Source organism: Schistocerca gregaria, chromosome 8 (assembly GCF_023897955.1).
Source record: "Schistocerca gregaria isolate iqSchGreg1 chromosome 8, iqSchGreg1.2, whole genome shotgun sequence".
NCBI lineage: Eukaryota > Metazoa > Arthropoda > Insecta > Orthoptera > Acrididae > Schistocerca > Schistocerca gregaria.
Genome location: NC_064927.1, coordinates 439,671,467 through 439,690,767, shown reverse-complemented (window position 1 = coordinate 439,690,767; position 19,301 = coordinate 439,671,467). Strand labels below are relative to the sequence as shown.

At 42.2% G+C, this 19,301-nt stretch overlaps 1 long non-coding RNA gene across 1 annotated transcript in view; it reads right to left on the bottom strand.

Moving 5' to 3' along the window:
* Positions 1–7,944: 7,944 nt before the first annotated feature.
* Positions 7,945–19,301, bottom strand: part of LOC126284936 (uncharacterized) — a 32,205-nt gene continuing 20,848 nt past the window's right edge. The window contains exons 2-3 of the long non-coding RNA XR_007551578.1: positions 18,628–18,779; positions 7,945–8,145 (exon numbers count right to left, since the gene is read on the bottom strand). This is a non-coding gene — a long non-coding RNA (uncharacterized LOC126284936). The remainder of the gene's footprint in view (positions 8,146–18,627; positions 18,780–19,301) is intronic.

The window sequence follows — 19,301 nt, the reverse complement described above, 5'->3', positions numbered from 1 at the left end:
TACAGAAAAGGACCGAGAAACTGAGGAAACAAGCGAACCATGCAAGGCAAAGTGTTTCAAGAAAGAAGAAACAAATTGTGACACATAAAACAGTGGTTGTAGGCCTAAATAAGAGACTTCAAGGCTGTGCTTCTGAAGTGATAAAATGCGGCAAAAATAGTGATATTCTGAAGCAACTTTTTGCAATTAAAAACAAATGTTCACTTCCTGAATATCTTAAAGAAATAAGACAGTCTGCCCTTACACTCAATTTTTTACTTCTCCAAAGCTTATAATTATTTGAGAAAGTTTGTTAAATTACCCCATCCTTGAACACTCCGCAGGTGGGCAACTACAGTAAATGGTAGTCCTAGATTTACAGAAGAAAGCTTAAAAAAATTAGCAGATGAGATTCAACGTAGTTCAGGACCTATTTTAGCTGCACTTACGTTCGATGAGGTGGCTCTTAAAAAATACTTAATATGGGATGGTAATAAGATCTAGGGTTATGTTGACTTAGGGCAAGGATGTGAGGAAAGTGATGATAGCCAAATGGCAAAAGAGGCACTAGTGTTTATGGTCACTGGGATTAATAAGAGTTGGAAAATTCTTAATGGTTTAACAGCAAGTGTGAAACTTAATTTACTGCAGCAGTACCTCCATAAATTGGAGGAAACTGATGTTAAACAGGTTTCATTGCAATAAAATGTATGAAAAATAGTTTTTATATTGCGTCAAAGGGTGTATTTAAATTGTTAACAGCGGCAGAAACGGTTTTCAGGGACTGTCAATATGGAAGAAGAACGTGCTTCTGTAGTTGTGTGTGGAATTTGTTTAGAATGTTGGGTGACAGGCCGAATTTATTTACTCGATTTTGACCATCTAATGGAGCCAGCTCAATTTGGAGAAGAGTCACATTACTCTTTTCTAGTCAGGATACTGTTAAAATAGTATTTTAATTGTAGGTTACACCATTTGTGCAAAAACCAAGCCAGTGGAAGAAAGAGGGAAACATATTGGGCAAATATATACAAACTTATATTGTTTAAGGGACAATGAAAGGCCCTGCGCTGCCAATCGATCGTTTTTGGACCTACTGACCCATTTAAAATTGTTTTTGACCTAATCTATATGGCATTGCAGCGAAATGTACTATAACATTTCGTAATAAACTTTTCAATTAATCGATGTCAGAATTGTTTCATCTCTTTTAGCCTTCATCACTATATGTTTTATAGTAGAGAAACCAGATTGTCAGTGCAGATTGGCTTCTTTTTTACGCCATGCCTAATACACAATAAAAACATTCAGTATTAGCAGACGAAGTGTACGCTGCACCTTGACGCTACAAGACATGGGTGCTCAGTTTTCAAGTTGCTTCAAAGATGGCGGTGCCATAGCCAGTCTATGTTGTCTATATAGGTCGTTGCGTCTGAACATCTCTACGATCTTTGCATCGCCGCTTTAATGTTTTTTTTATGTCAGTCGCTAACATATTAGTGTTTTGGATGAATATTTATTCTTCGTCAACACATTAGTGAAATAGTTCAATTGTGTATCGAGCAGCTCTGGTACAGATATACGCCTAGCTATACATCCCACTTTTACCGTAGATGGTGATTTGAATCCCTTCGTAGGTTACGGTCCATGTGTGTGTAGGTTCCTGATCTCCACGTGACCTAAGGTACCATCCTCTTTCTTGCAGACTCGAGAGCCCAGAAAATCTATCAATTAATTCCTCCTCCGTAGGTAAATTAATTTCCGGATGAGTCTCACTGGGCTGTTCATTAACACGGCCTTAGTGATGTCTCCACATCACACATAACAGAACCAGATGTCCAACTGTTTGGTTGCGGTTCTCCATGGTTGTTGTTGTTGTTGTTGTGGTCTTCAGTCCTGAGACTGGTTTGATGCAGCTCTCCATGCTACTTTATCCTGTGAAAGCTTCTTCATCTCCCAGTACCTACTGCAACCAACATCCTTCTGAATCTGCTTAGTGTATTCATCTCTTGGTCTCCCTCTACGATTTTTACCCTCCACGCTGCCCTCCAATACTAAATTGGTGATCCCTTGATGCCTCAGAACATGTCCTACCAACCGATCCCTTCTTCTGTTCAAGTTGTGCCACAAACTTCTCTTCTCCCCAATCCTATTCAATACTTCCTCATTAGTTATGTGAGCTAATCTTCAGCATTCTTCTGTTACACCACATTTCGAAAGCTTCTATTCTCTTCTTGTCCAAACTATTTATCGTCCATGTTTCACTTCCATACATGGCTACACTGCATACAAATACTTTCAGAAATGACTTCCTAACACTTAAATCTATACTTACTCGATGTTAACAAATTTCTCTTCTTCAGAAACGCTTTCCTTGCCATTGCCAGTCTACATTTTATATCCTCTCTACTTCGACCATCATCAGTTATTTTACTTCCTAAATAGCAAAACTCCTTTACTACTTTAAGTGTCTCATTTCCTAATGTAATTCCCTCAGCATCACTAGACTTAATTCGACTACATTTCATTATCCTCGTTTTGTTTTTGTTGATGTTCATCTTATATCCTCCTTTCAAGACATTGTCCATTCCATTCAACTGCTCTTCCAAGTCCTTTGCTGTCTCTGACAGAATTACAATGTCATCGGTGAACCTCAAAGTTTTTATTTCTTCTGCATGGATTTTAATACCTACTCCGAATTTTTCTTTTGTTTCCTTTAGTGTTGCTCAATATACAGATTAAATAACATCGGGGATAGGCTACAACCCTGTCTCACTCCCTTCCCAACCACAGCTTCCCTTTCATGCCTCTCGACTCTTATAACTGCCATCTGGTTCGTGTACAAATTGTAAATAGCCTTTCACTCACTGTATTTTACCCCTGCCGCCTTTAGAATTTCAAAGAGAGTATTCCAGTCAACATTGTCAAAAGCTTTCTCTAAGTCTAGAAATGCTAGAAACGTAGGTTTGCCTTTCCTTAATCTTCTAAGATAAGTCGTAAGGTCAGTATTGCCTCACTTGTTCCAGTATTTCTACGGAATCCAAACTGATCTTCCCCGAGGTCGGCCTCTACTAGTTTTTCCATTCGTCTGTAAAGTATTCGTGTTAGTATTTTGCATCTGTGGCTTATTAAACTGATTGTTCGGCAATTTTCACATCTGTGAACGCCTGCTTTCTTTGGAATTGGAATTATTATATTCTTCTTGAAGTCTGAAGGTATTTCACCTGTTTCATACATCTTGCTCATCAGATGGTTGAGTTTTGTCAGGACTGGCTCTCCCAAGGCCGTCAGTAGTTCCAATGGAATGTTGTCTACTCTGGGGGCCTTGTTTCGACTCAGGTCTTTCAGTGCCCTGTCAAACTCTTCACGCAGTATAGTATCTCCCATTTCATCTTCATCTACATCCTCTTCCATATCCATAATATTGTTCTCAAGCACATCGCCCTTGTTTAGACTCTCTATATACTCCTTCCACCTTTCTGCTTTCCCTTCTTTGCTTAGAACTGGGTTTCCATCTGAGCTCTTGATGTTCATACAAGTGGTTCTCTTTTCTCCAAAGGTCTCTTTAATTTTCCTGCATGCAGTATCTATCATACTCCTAATGAGATAAGCCTCTACATTCTTACATTTGTTCTCTATCCGTCCCTGCTTAGCCATTTTGCACTTCCTGTCGATCTCATTTTTGAGACGTTTGTATTCCTTTTTGCCTGCTTCATTTACTGCATTTTTATATTTTCTCCTTTCATCAATTAAATTCAATATTTCTCCTGTTACCCAAGGATTTCTACTAGCCCTTATCTTTTTACCTACTTGATCCTCTGCTGCCTTCACTGCTTCATTCCTCAAAGCTACCCATTCTTCTTATACTGTATTTCTTTCCCCCATTCCTGTCAATTGTTCCCTTATGCTCTCCCTGAAACTCTGTACAACCTCTGGTTCTTTCAGTTTATCCAGGTCCCATCTCATTAAATTCCCACCTTTTTGCAGTTTCTTCAGTTTTAATCTACAGGTCATAACCAATAGATTGTGGTCAGAGTCCAACATCTGCCCCTGGAAATGTCTTACAATTTATAACCTGATTCCTAAATCTCTGTCTTACCATTATATAATCTATCTGATACCTTTTAGTATCTCCAGGGTTCTTCCATGTATACAATCTTCTTCCATGATTCTTAAACCAAGTGTTAGCCATGATTAAGTTGTGCTCTGTACAAAATTCTACCAGGCGGCTTCCTCTTTCATTTCTTAGCCCCAATCCATATTCACCTACTAAGTTTCCTTCTGCTCTTTTTGCTACACTCGAATTCCAGTCACCCATTACTATTAAATTTTCATCTCCCTTCACTATCTGAATAATTTCTTTTATTTCATCATACATTTCTTCAGTTTCTTCGGCATCTGCAGAGCTAGTTGGGATATAAACTTGTACTACTGTAGTATGTGTGGGCTTCGTATCTATCTTGGCCACAATAATGCGTTCACTATGCTGTTTGTAGTAGCTTACCCGCATTCCTATTTTCCTGTTCATTATTAAACCTACTCCTGTATTACCCCTATTTGACTTTGTGTTTATAACCCTGTAGTCACCTGACCAGAAGTCTTGTTCCTCCTGCCACCGAACTTCACCAGTTCTCATTATATCTAACTTTAACCTGTCCATTTCCCTTTATAAATTTTCTAACCTACCTGCCCGATTAAGGGGTCTGACATTCCTCGCTCCGATCCGTAGAATGCCAGTTTTCTTTCTCCTGATAACGACATCCTCTTGAGTAGTCCCCGCCCGGAGATCCGAATGGGGGACTATTTTACCTCCGGAATATTTTACCCAAGAGGACGCCATCATCATTTAATCATACAGTAAAGCTGCAAGCCCTCGGGAAAAATTACAGCTTTAGTTTCCCCTTGCTTTCAGCCGTTCGCAATACTAGCACAGCAAGGCAGTTTTGGTTACTGTTACAAGGCTAGATCAGTCAATCATCTAGACCGTTGACCTTGCAACTACTGAAAATGCTACTGCCCCTCTTCAGGAACCACACGTTTGTGTGGCCTCTCAACAGATACCCCTCCGTTGTCGTTTTACCTACGGTACGGCTATCTGTATCGCTGAGGGACGCAAGCCTCCCCACCAACGGCAAGGTTCACAGTTCATGCTGGGCATGGTCCATGGTTGTACTTTGAATTTTTCTGTGAAGAAACTTGAAAGTTAACCACGTGTGCAATAAAACCGAATTTGTTGTTACAACTTGATTGTTAACGTGATCTTAGTGAGGAACGTTGAATGGTAATAAAAGTTACTGAATACTTGTCTTTAATGAACAATTGATACAGTTCACTTTCAAAAATAACAGTTACATATTACAATATAGTTACTGCACAATCGTGCCTGTTAAAGCAGTTACTCAAACCGTCGTTCTTGGAACTGGGTGAATTAATCTCTTCATATAGAGCTTCAAATTGTTTTAAACAACTCTGGGTTATGAGTTTCTTAGAAGTAGATACCTTAGGGGTTGCGAAGCAACTCAAATCGCTTGATACGGGCAAGTCTTCAGGTCCAGATTGTATACCGATTAGGTTCCTTTCAGATTACGCTGATACTATAGCTCCCTACTTAGCACTCATATACAACCGCTCGCTCACCGATAGATCTGTACCTACAGATTGGAAAATTGCGCAGGTCGCACCAGTGTTCAAGAAGGGTAGTAGGAGTAATCCATTTAACTACAGACCTATATCATTGACGTCGGTTTGCAGTAGGGTTTTGGAGCATATACTGTATTCAAACATTATGAATCACCTCGAAGGGAACGATCTATTGACACTAAATCAGCATGGCTTCAGAAAACATCGCTCTTGTGCAACGCAGCTAGCTCTTTATTCGCACGAAGTAATGGCCGCTATCGACAGGGGATCTCAAGTTGATTCCGTATTTCTAGATTTCCGGAAAGCTTTTGACACCGTTCCTCACAAGCGACTTCTAATCAAGCTGCGGAGCTATGGGGTATCGTCTCAGTTGTGCGACTGGATTCGTGATTTCCTGTCAGGAAGGTCGCAGTTCGTAGTAATAGACGGCAAATCATCGAGTAAAACTGAAGTGATATCAGGTGTTCCCCAGGGAAGCGTCCTGGGACCTCTACTGTTCCTGATCTATATAAATGACCTGGGTGACAATCTGAGCAGTTCTCTTAGGTTGTTCGCAGATGATGCTGTAATTTACCGTCTAGTAAGGTCATCCGAAGACCAGTATCAGCTGCAAAGCGATTTAGAAAAGATTGCTGTATGGTGTGTCAGGTGGCAGTTGACGCTAAATAACGAAAAGTGTGAGATGATCCACATGAGTTCCAAAAGAAATCCGTTGGAATTCGATTACTCGATAAATAGTACAATTCTCAAGGCTGTCAATTCAACTAAGTACCTGGGTGTTAAAATTACAAACAACTTCAGTTGGAAGGACCACATAGATAATATTGTCGGGAAGGCGAGCCAAAGGTTGCGTTTCATTGGCAGGACACTTAGAAGATGCAACAAGTCCACTAAAGAGACAGCTTACACTACACTCGTTCGTCCTCTGTTAGAATATTGCTGCGCGGTGTGGGATCCTTACCAGGTGGGATTGACGGAGGACATCGAGAGGGTGCAAAGAAGGGCAGCTCGTTTTGTATTATCGCGTTATAGGGGAGAGAGTGTGGCAGATATGATACACGAGTTGGGATGGAAGTCATTACAGCATAGACGTTTTTCGTCGCGGCGAGACCTTTTTACGAAATTTCAGTCACCAACTTTCTCTTCCGAATGCGAAAATATTTTGTTGAGCCCAACCTACATAGGTAGGAATGATCATCAAAATAAAATAAGAGAAATCAGAGCTCGAACAGAAAGGTTTAGGTGTTCGTTTTTCCCGCTCGCTGTTCGGGAGTGGAATAGTAGAGAGATAGTATGATTGTGGTTCGATGAACCCTCTGCCAAGCACTTAAATGTGAATTGCAGAGTAGTCATGTAGATGTAGATTTCTAAGCTGTCGTTTTCTCTAGTTCTTGCTTACTAACGACATTTCTGCACAGGATCCTTTTTAGATGACGCCCAGGCACACGAGTTCGGACAGCCAGGAAACAACAAGAAGAACAATAAGAAGCCTCCAGAGAAATCTGACAGATAGTTTCTCTTGGTCCAGATAACCCAGTGGCCCATCCAGACCCAGAGGTACCAACAATCCGACCAGGCAGGACTAGAGGAGGAACAGCTTCCAAACGCTTAAAGTCCTACAACTCGAGCCAAGGCTAAGGCCCGTTATCTGAATGTTTAGGATCATGTGGTCTCGAAGATCAACGTACAATCCTGTCGTGTTTGCCTGGGATATTACTTTTGAGCAAGTATGTGATCCAAGCGTCACGAAGCACCAGTCCACTTTCCTGTTGTTGTGGGACTACATCTAACAGGGCGATATGGACAAGAACCGATAATTCGAGGTGGACCTGAACGTTGCCTCCAGGTTCGCCTGGGCACTCTGGTATTTTGCCAGATTTGAGGGAAAAGAGTCAAAGTAATCCCCAGTTTGTTGTTTAGAGGGTAGTGGGAAGACATTTGCGGCTTTGGTACATCGAAAAAGTATTTTACAATTTTAGTCTCATTTGTCAAATTGTACAGCAGATTTGTATATGTCTCTTTGGTATTGTTAATATTTGATCTGTTAATTACTATAAATTTTGCTTCTTCACTTTTAATTAATAAGTACTGCGATTCTCGTAAAGTTTCAGTCATGTTTTCATTTTTCAATTTGCTTCCTCACAGGTATTTACTTTTAATTAATAAGTGTTGTGATTCGCATAAAGTTTCAATTATGTTCACATTTACAACTGTGTAACCTCAGTCCTGGTGTATTTCATTGCTGTAAAAAGAGTAAAAAGCATGTGTGTATTCCACTGTCAGGTATCTAGTGTTAAAATTCTTTGGCAAAGAAAGACAAATTGGTATTTGTTATTCACTCTAAATTTATTTCATAACTAATGCACAGGTTTTTTGGGCCACTCGTGAATAGAGTTTTAAGACTATAGCAGAGAATTACAGAGAATGTAAGCATGAAGAGCACGTGCAGCAAGATTAGCAGCGAGGCACTGAAGGAGACAGAGAACTACACGTCCCGACTCCCAGCATCCTGGACCGGTGCCTGCTCTGAAAAGAGAAAAACATTCTCGGTTACCATGGAGCCGTTTTCATGAAGCTCTACTAGTAGCACTCTAGATGTAACAATATTACTAGGGCATTGTTTTTGATCTTTTACACCAGTGTAAGAAGTTGCACAAAATTAAAAAAAATGGTGGTGGTAGTATTAATTAGTAGCTAAAAGTAGACATTGTGTTAGGTGCAGTTATCATGAGTTAAACAACGAGAAAGTTACGACGCAAAACAATCTTCTTCCAGAATCAGCTGCGTATCTTTGACCTTCATTGATTGCCCAGAAGAGCATTTGCAGGGTCGCAGTGTGTTACGTCGTCTGTGCCTTGTCGCACTTTCATCGTATTTGCACTTCAGAGTACTTTCTACAAAGCATAAGTTCTCTGATAAAAATATACAGGATGTCCCTGAAATGCTTCGACAAACAGTGGTTGTAGACGGTGTTTTGAGGAGCAAATCGAGAACAGGAACCTGTATCCTGAAATGTCACCCAATGACGTCACAGAGTGTCGAAGTTACAGGAGCCGGCGTCTGCCACTAGGCAAGCCCTTCGGCAGCAAAGGTGACTTTGTACGCTGACGGACCGTAGGCGGAACGTCTCGCAACGTTGTTTCTTATTCGCTGATCTAGAGTGTCTCCCACGATCGCCTATGCAGAAGGGCCTTGTATTCTATGAATGCCTTGCTCTGTTATCTTGGTGGATAACAAACACATGTTTACATCCGTAGTTTGTTTTCTCCTCTACACAGAAAAACATTGGAGATTTCAGAGGGCTCCAGGAGAAATATGAACTGTGGATGGAAACCCTTGTCTGAAACCGTCATCCGCCAGGCAACACAGCATAGCATTCATAGGAGACAAGGCTTGTCTACGCAGTAACTAGCTCCATCTTCTCCATTGGCCACTGTGGCAATCAGTCGCGATCAATAAATAACATATAACACTGCCAAATGTTACGCCTACGTTTCGTCGGCATACAAAGTCACTTTTTCTGCCTAGCGGCAGGCGTCGGTGCCTGTAGCCCCGACGCTCTGTATCGTCGTTGGATGACGTTTCGGGACACTGATTCTTATCTTCGATTTTTCCCTTAAAAAGTTTGTCGCAACAATTCTGGGACACCTCGTAAATCATAGCCTTAGTTTTGGAGCACTGTATCAGGGATAGCGGTTATCACTGAAACAATTGGTTTTCGGTTAACCCGAGTGTTAAAACTGCACAAAACAACCGGTTTCTGAAATAGCCGATTTTCGGTTTTTTATTCCCGTTATTTCCTGCAATAACCATTGACACGGAACAGTTTGCATTAAATAGGCGAATAACAGAAAAACTTAGTCCGTCCACCGTTTGCTGGTTTTCATTAAAAACGATAAGTTATAGTATACTAGAAAAAGCCACCAGTTTTTTGAAACCTTATTCCAAAATCTTCTTGTAATCGGAGGTCAAACCACTGTTTGGGCATCGTAAATATTCAGTGTTAAAAGATGAAAACTTAGGTCAAAGAACTCCGTCTTTGATGTTAATTTGTCCGTTTTCAAGGGTATAAGCAGCTGAACGCATATTGTTGTAGACATAGGCAACAGGTTAACTATTTTCTATTTTTATTTTATACTACTAATGAATTTTTGTGAAGTTTTAAATTGGTTACTGTTAACATAATTTAAAAAAAAAAGTTCAAATGGCTCTGAGCACTATGGGACTAACATCTGAGGTCATCAGTCCCCTAGAACTTAGAACTACTTAAACCTAACTAACCTAAGGACATCACAGACGTCCATGCCCGAGGCAGGATTCGAACCTGCGACCGTAGCGGTCGCCCGGTTCCAGACTGAAGCGCCTAGAACCGCTCGGCCTTACATAATTCCTTCTTCATTTTTATTTCATAGAAACGGCTGATAAATCTCTAGCCTTTTACGCAAATTGTACTTCATTGGTACGTGACTTCGTAAAAACGTTTCCAGACTAGGGTTGTCGCCATTCTACAATACAACGGATGTATGGCGACGAAAGTGGGAAACTACCGTACAGGAAATGTGGCGACCAGTCTTGCACACGTTCACGCATGCCTTAAGCCACGATGCGCGACAACAGGGGACATTATTGTCACAGCAATGCTGCACCACCTCTTATGCTATGTGTTTGTCGCTCGTTTCTGTCGGCATTGTTGTTAAAATGGCACTCAGCGCTTTCCCCATTGTCTATAGTAAGACGGTGTTTCAAACCAGTGCAAGTTTTACGAATAAAATTACTCCTTTTTTTTAAAAGAAAGATTTATTTAAAAATGAAACATCTCAGCACTGATGCTATGGTTAATTGGTATTTAGGTTTATTATTTGGTTATTAGTAAAAAATAAGGAACTAAAATACCGATATCTATTTTAATGGGTTGGTCTTTTCCATCCCTATAGTGCAGATGGTATAGAACTGGTGTCAACCTCCACTGCTGACATAGATCACGGCAGTGAAATGGTGTGTGTGTGTGTGTGTGTATGAGTCGGTTGTGCGCAGTCAGCTGATGGGGTTCCACAGTGTGGCAGCTGACGCAGCGACAGCAGCCACTATGGACGGCTGGCATGGTCTGCTTTGGCGCTGACAGCAGCGGCCGAATATGGCTGGAAGAACCACATATCCAGCACGCCTTCTGTCTGGCCAGGCCTTAAGATGGCTCCACGTGGAGAGGTGGCACATGATCACAGCACGAATCAAGTTGTGCGATTTCTTGCTGTCGACGTGGATTGTCCAATGTATGGCTTATCATTTGCAACCGTGTAACACGGCATGACAAAAGTGACTGGAAAAAAGTCCTGTGTCACGTCTTGTCAATGACAGCCGGTTTCAGACCCGACATGATTTTCTGCTGTCATACTGGTCAATCTCAACCACTTTCCTAGTGAAAATTTCAAAATGAACTATATGCAATGGACATTTGGAGTCATTTACCTCACAAAAGGCCATTGATCACAGCGATACGTAAAGTAGCACGTCTTCAGTGGACCAAACTGTGCTGACGTAAGCTGTCACTGGCACAAAGATCGGCAAAGATGTAGCAAGAAGATTGACAGTAGGTGCTGGATCAAGTGCGTCTATCAGGAAGAGGCCAAAGAGACACTCGTAAGCAACGCGCTGCCAACGCCCTCTCAGCCTCAAGTATTTAGATCGCTGCCGCTGACCGGAGGCCCTCAGTCACTGGCTGCGTGACAGTCATTAGCTCAGCTGCTCAGTCACTGGCGCACTAACTCGCACTCCAGCTTGGCATCTGTCAGTACATTGCGACCAGATAAGTGTACATAGCGGGATTTTGACTTTACCAATAGCGAAACTACAGTTTGTTAAAGCTAGAATACCGACATTGTTTGCAACAGGACTATTACGGAAGAGCATGTACCACAACACATGGAATCTCTCTTAAAGATAAGTAGCGTCCTGTTAATGTAAATAAAGAGTCTTGTTAGTACATGTGTCAAGTTGTGTTGCAGAAAGAGGATTCCGGCCACCTAACAACATCCTCTCCCTACAGTAAAAGACACTACTGTGTCGACGAGGACACATCACAAACAACACAGAAATGGGACACTGGAGGCGTTTAGTGTGGTCCGATGAGTAGCGATTTTGTCTTTTTTTTCAAACGGTGGAAGGCCGACAGTACAATGAGGCGTTCAACCGCAACGTGTAGAGTGTGTAATACAAGTTGGAGGTGGTGCTGTGATGTTTAGGGGTGTTTCTCGTACGATGACTTTAGTCCATTCATTCAGATTACCATGGAGATGAATCAGGATATTTATTTCGACATTTCTCGTTGGCCATTTTCCATAGTGATAGCTATGTGATATGCACTTCCGCTTTCAAAGGTGACATATTCACAGAGCTGAGCGCTTAGATACCTGTTTCCCCAAACACTTGACCACACTGTCGCACCTCAACTGCCTCAAAAGATTATCTGGTCTATACCATAGAGCAAAAGTCTGGACTGTCCGGAACAGCGGATGAAACTTAGCAATCAACAGTACCAGAACTGAGGAGCTCTGTAGGATACAATTTTCAGTGAGTGGTTTCAGCCAGATATGGGGCCATGATCAAAGCTGGAGACACAGTTGTACATTATTAGCCTGATGAGTCCTCCTTAAAATGCAGATTTTATTAACTTTTTAATTTCATGCCTAAGATAACAGAGATGAACCGATGATTGTTATCGAGCCTGTACAGCAGAACTGTACTTTGGGAATTCCATGTGGGCTGGGACGTGGATGGGAATTTGCATTGAGGAGGCACACTTTCTAGGGTAGTTAGTGCAGCTTTGGGAAGTCACTGTGCTAGGTCGGCACCGTGCAGTCTAAGGCTCCCCCCCCCCCCTCCCTCCCCCAAGCCGTCAGTGGACGGTAGGAAATGAAGTGCCAAGTTGAGAAATAGGTACATTTCCGACATATCCTTCTGTTTGAGTTCAGTAGACGGTTACAGCAACGGAGGCAGCCAGACGCTTTAGCGCCGCGAATGAGGACAATTCAATTGGACAGAGCATGGCTAGAAAATGGTTTTCTGGTTTTAAGGAGGATCGCTTTGGCACTAATGAGTCTCCATGTACAAGAAGACGTTCGGGGTTTGATCAAAATCGTTTAAACACATTAGTCCACAATGACCCACGTCATTGTTCTCGAGAACTGACAAATGTGGCGAACTGTGATCTACTCACCTTCGTGCGACATTTGCATTCAATGGGAGAAGGTTCAAAAATAGGCTTTATGTCTACCGCAACGCTCTAAGCCAAAATCACAAAAATCAGCTGGTGGCCGTATGTGCATCTCTGCTTGCTCGACGTCAATGGGCTCGTGGACAACACAGACCATTCCTATCCTATATCGTTACTGGTGACGAGAAATGGTTTCTTTATGTTGTTGTCGAGGTCTTCCCTCCAGAGATTGGTTCGATGCAACTCTCCATGCTACTCTATTCTGTGCAAACTTCTTCATCTCCCAGTACCTGCTACAACCTACATCCTTCTGAATTTGCTTAGTGTATTCATCTCTTGGTCCCGCTCTACAATTTTTACACTCCACGTTGCCCTCCAATGCTAAATTGGTGATCCCTTGATGCCTCACAATATGTCCTAACAATAGATCCCTTCTTCTAGTCAAGTTGTGCCACAGATTTCTCTTCTCCCCAATTCTATTCAATACCTCTCCATTAGTTATGTGACCTACCCATCTAAGCTTCAGCATTCTTCTGTAGCACCACATTTCGAAAGATTCTATTCTTTTCTTGTCCAAACTATATATCATTCGTGTTGCACTTCCATACATGGCTACGATCCAAACAAATACTTTCAGAAACGACTTCCTGACACTTAAATCTATACTTGATGTTAACAAATTTCTCTTCTTCAGAAACGCTTTCCTTGCCATTGTTAGTCTACATTTTATATCCTCTCTACTTCGAACATCATTAGTTATTTTGCTCCCCAAATAGCAAAACTCATTTACTACTTCAAGTGTTTCATTTCCTAATCTAATTTCCTCAGCATCACCCGAGTTAACTTGCCTACATTCCATTACCTTCTTTTGCTTTTGTTGGTGTTCATCTTATATCCTCCTTTCAAGACACTGTTCATTCCGTTCAACTGCTCTTCCAAGTCCTTTGCTCTGTCTGACAGAATTACAAAGTCATCGGCGAACCTAAAAGTTTTCATTTCTTATCCATGGATTTCAGTTCCTACTCCACATTTTTCTTTTGTTTCCATTACTGCTTGCTCAATATACAGATTGAATAACATCGGGGACAGGTTACAACCCTGTCTCACTCCTTTCCCAACCACTGCTTCCCTTTCATGCCCCTCAGCCCTTGTAACTGCCATCTGGTCTCTGTACAAATTGTAAATAGCCTTTCGCTCCCTGTTTTTTACCCCTGACATCTTCAGAATTTGAAAGAGAGTATGTTAATGTATGGAAAAGAAAGGAATGGTTGACGCCAAACAAAGCAGCAGCTCCCCTTACAGAGACCTGCGCACGTCCTCAAAAGATAACGTTATGAATCTGGTGGAACGGCGACGGTGTGGTGTACTAGGAACTGCTTCCCCGAATTGTAACCATCACTGCTGACATTTGTTGTCAACAACTGAGAAGTCCTGCAGATGCGATCCAAGAACAACGACTAGGAAGATTGCATGAAGTGATGCTATTCTACGATAACGCCTTCCCAGATTCTGCTAGGCTGACGAAGAACACTATAAAAGAGTTGGGGTGGAAAGTCACTTTTCAACCACATCACTCTCCTGATCTTGCTCCCTTAGATTTTCCCCTTTACCGCTCTGTACCGAAAAACCCTCAAGGAACTTCCTTTCCGGATAAAAACGCCCTCCGAACATGGCTCGACGAGTTCTGCGACTCAAGCACGTTTCCTACAGTCGCGTAATCGAAAAATTCCCCCAGCGTTGGCACAGTGTTGTAAATAGTGAAGGACAATATACTATTGATGACTAAAGCTTCGGTTACGTGTGCTTGTTGTGTTTAACAGACTTATAGGAAATTGCCACAAACAGCATAGTGAACGCATTATTGTGGCCAAGATAGACACGAAGACCACGCCTACTACAGTAGTACAAGTTCATATGCCAACTAGCTCTGCAGATGACGAAGAAATTGAAGAAATGTATGATGAAATTAAAGAAATTATTCAGATAGTGAAGGGAGACGAAAACTAAATAGTCATGGGTGACTGGAATTCGTCAGTAGGAAAAGGGAGAGAAGGAATCGTAGTAAGTGAATATGGATTGGGGGTAAGAAATGAAAGAGGAAGCCGCCTGGTATAATTTTGTACAGAGCACAACTTAATCATAGCTAACACTTGGTTCAAGAATTATAAAAGAAGGCTGTATACATGGAAGAATCCTGGAAATACTAGAAGGTATCAGATAGATTATATAATGGTAAGACAGAGATTCAGGAACCAGGTATTAAATTGTAAGACATTTCCAGGGGCAGATGTTGGACTCTGACCACAATCTATTGGTTATGAACTGTAGATTAAAACTGAAGAAACTGCAAAAAGGTGGGAATTTAAGGAGATGGGACCTGGACAAACTGATTAAGCCAGAGGTTGTACAGAGTTTCAAGGAGAACATAAGAGAACAATTGGCAGGAATGTGGGAAATAAATACAGTAGAAGAAGAATGGGTAGCTTTGAGGAATGAAATAGTGAAGACAGCAGACGATCAAGTAAGTAAAAGGACAAAGGCTAGTAGAAATCCTTGGGTAACAGAAGAAATATTGAATTTAATTGATGAAAGGAGAAAATATAAAAATGCAGTAAATGAAGCAGGCAAAAAGGAATACAAACGTCTCAAAAATGAGATCGACAGGAAGTGCAAAATGGCTAAGCAGGGATTTCTAGAGGACAAATGTAAGGATGTAGAGGCTTACCTCACTAGGGGTAAGTTAAATACTGCCTACAGGAAAATTAAAGAGACCTTTGGAGAAAAGAGAACCACTTGTATAAATATCAAGAGTTCAGATGGAAATCCAGTTCTAAGCAAAGAAGGGAAAGCAGAAAGGTGGAAAGAGTATATAGAGGGTCTATGACAAAACTCTACCATCTGGTGAGCTAGATGTATGAGACAGGCGAAACACCCTCAGACTTCAAGAAGAATATAATAGTTCCAATCCCAAAGAAAGCAGGTGTTGACAGATGTGAAAATTACCGAACAATCAGTTTAATAAGCCACAGCTGCAAAATACTACTGCGAATTCTTTACAGACGAATGGAAAAACTAGTAGAAGCCGACATCGGAGATCAGTTTGGATTCCGTAGAAATATTGGAACACGTGAGGCAATACTAACCCTACGACTTATCTTAGAAGCTGGATTAAGGAAAGGCAAACCTACGTTTCTAGCATTTGTAGACTTAGAGAAAGCTTTTGATAATGTTGACTGGAACACTCTCTTTCAAATTCTGAAGGTGGCAGGGGTAAAATACAGGGAGCGAAAGGCTATTTACAACTTATACAGAAACCAAATGGCAGTTATAAGAGTCGAGGGACATGAAAGGGAAACAGTGGTTGGGAAGGGAGTGAGGCAGGGTTGTAGTCTCTCCCCAATGTTATTCAATCTGTATATTGAGCAAGCACTAAAGAAAACAAAAGAAAAATTCGGAGTAGGTATTAAAATCCATGGAGAAGAAATAAAAACTTTGAGGTTCGCCGATGACATTGTAATTCTGTCAGAGACAGCAAAGGACCTGGATGAGCTGTCGAACGGAATGGATAATGTCTTGAAAGGAGGATGTAAGATGAACATCAACAAAAACAACAGAAGAATGCTGAAGATTAGATGGGTAGCTCACATAACTAATGAGGAAATATTGAATAGGATTGGGGAGAAGAGAAGTTTGTGGCACAACTTGAGCAGAAGAAGGGATCGGTTGGTAGGACATGTTCTGAGGCATCAAGGGATCACCAATTTAGTACTGGAGGGCAGCGTGTAGGGTAAAAATCGTAGAGGGAGACCAAGAGATGAATACACTAAGCAGATTCAGTATGATGTAGGTTGCAGTAGGTACTGGGAGATGAAGCAGCTTGCACAGGATAGAGTAGCATGGAGAGCTGCATCAAACCAGTCTCAGAACTGAAGACCACAACAACAACAGGTAATTTCCACAGACTTTTGCAGTAACCCTATGTGCCGTGGCTGCAGTATTCCCGATCGATTCTCGATCGTTTTGCCTCCGAGTGGTGTTTCTTTCTCCGTTGAGGGGCGCCTCCTGGCGGCCGGTGGCGCCGTCTCTGCCCGGTGGCTGTGCGCGGGCAGTGATGTTTGGGCGCGAGTATTGCCTTCTGCGTCGGGCGGTAGGTCCCTCCGCGCTGTCGCTGGCCGGGGCTGGTGTTACTTGCTGCTCCCCGGGTTGGTGGTTGGAGTCGTCGCTGATTACCAGCTTTCCTGCCCCGTCTGACTGCGCCTTTCTGAGGTCTGGGTGACGATACTCGTGCTTAATCGTCTTTCTCGAGGCGATTTCCCAGGACCGCGCCTTGGCAGGAGCTTGTGGCTGTGCTGCTCCCGGTTATAGTTTACAGGGGAGCACTTTTCCGTCCTCGGGCGTTTGGTGCTGTTGTGTGTTTCAGCGTGCTATGGCTAAGAAGATTATCTTCGTTGATATGATTGTGTCGGAAATGTGGGCAAACCCCAGTGTTCGTGTTTCTCGGCATTCTGTGGGGTGATGTACCTTACTTGGTGTGTTTCTCTTCGCGTTCTATTGTGTCGTTGCAGAACTTTATTTAACCTTTTCCCTCCTTATTCTTTTGCAGAGTGCCTGTGGATCCTGTGGCCTGTAATTTCGCTTGTGCCAAGTTCCGGGGTTTTGGAGAATAATTGATTAAATTATGTTTTGGAATTTATCGGATTCTGTGTGTTTGTCTGGGGTTTTTGCTGGCCTGTGCCTGTACGATTTCCCGTTTCCTCACCCGGGCGTCGAACGTAAAGTTTAAGGTGAGTGATTTTTGGTAGTTCCCGTCGGTGGGCCCCGTGACGATTTTTTTTTTTTTCACCCTGCCTGTCCTATCTCCCTGGCTTAAGGTTGGCTCCTCTGTGCCCGTGCGCCAGTGTGTATGTGGGCGACGGTAATCGCTTCCTGACTTGTTTACTGTTTCATGTCGACTTCTCTGCATAGACTGCCGAACATGTTATAGTTGCTTCAAGTTCGTTCGCACACTCTCCTTGGTGATGACATCTGCGCACCTATGAGATTGGATAGTATTTTAAACTATTGTAAGCTGGCGGTTGTCGCCGCGTGTGTTAAATTTTAACTTGTATTTGAGTTTTGGTGTAATTGTATTTTGTTAACAGAGCTAATTTTATCTCGCCTACTGCTGCGATGTCAGAAATGTTAAAATCTAGCCTTGGGCTCCTTGTGAATTTTTATGTTGATAACTGATGCACCATTTTAGTGTAATGATTTTGGGGAAATGTTACCTTGGCAAATCCTTGGGGTTAAATTGTGCAACTTGTGTCTATGATCTATGGAAATGTTGGGATGGATTGCACTTTCTCGTTACGCCTATCACTTATTGTTTTAATAAAGGCATTAAGGACTATTTGTTGAAAGTTTTTTTAAAAGAAATTTTAACAATTATAAATTTAATCTTACCTGTGAAGCCATATTTGTGGAGAGTTGTTATTTAAATTTTAATGACTTCTCAGTTGCCCTTTGCTACTGTATTCAAGGTGTTTGTTGTTTTTATTAATTCCAGCTGCTTGCCTTAAAGAACTAAAGCTGATTTTGAAAGATTGAGAATTAGTGTAACTGTTCACTCCAATAAAGCCACCCTGTTAAATGAAAAATTTTGGTGCTGCCATTTGTTTCCCCCTTGTTCCCCTTCCACGGCTCACCCAACAGTTATTTACAATTCTTTCAGGTATCGCAGTGTACCAGTTTCGACGCGACAGGCGAGTTTCTTTATGTTTTTTAACGCCTGCGGCAGGCGAGTGTGTGGGCAGACTTACGGAGCAGAGCGGGCGGGTGCCCGGCTACCCGGCGCAGATCTTGGTGGTGCAGGAGGCGGCGGTCCCCTTGTCGTTGCAGCGGCACGTATTGCAGTCCTGCATGAAGGTGCTGCCCGGCGTACACGTGGAGGCTCGCACCGCTCTACTTGCTCCTGCAACAATTCACACAGGGCGGGTGAGTGCTGCGGTGACGGCAGTAGCAAAAGAGAGCCAGCTGCAAATTTTGTAACGTCTCGCGAACAACTGAAATTGCTTAATATTGGTCTCGAGAACGACAGTGTAAGAAAGTTAAACCAAAAAACTAAATGATTGGAAACATTTACAACGGGACATATTCAACATCACGACAGCAATGAACGACACCAGTGTACGAAACCTCGCGTCTTCAATGGATCAAATGAAACGGTGCAGTAGTTTCCGCTCCATAAGCAGCAGGTTTCGCTGCTCGCTCGCACAGGCGCTCGCTGTATTGCAGTAGTTCTAGTAACGAAGATTTTTGTAAGGTAAGTGATTTGTGAAAGGTATAGGTTATTGTTAATCAGGGCCATTCTTTTGTAGGGATTATTAAAAGTCAGATTGCGTTGCGCAAAAAAATATTGTGTGTCAGTTTAAGCACAGTCATGTATAATTTTTCTAAGGGGACGTTTCATATGTCGACCCTTAGCCGAGCATAC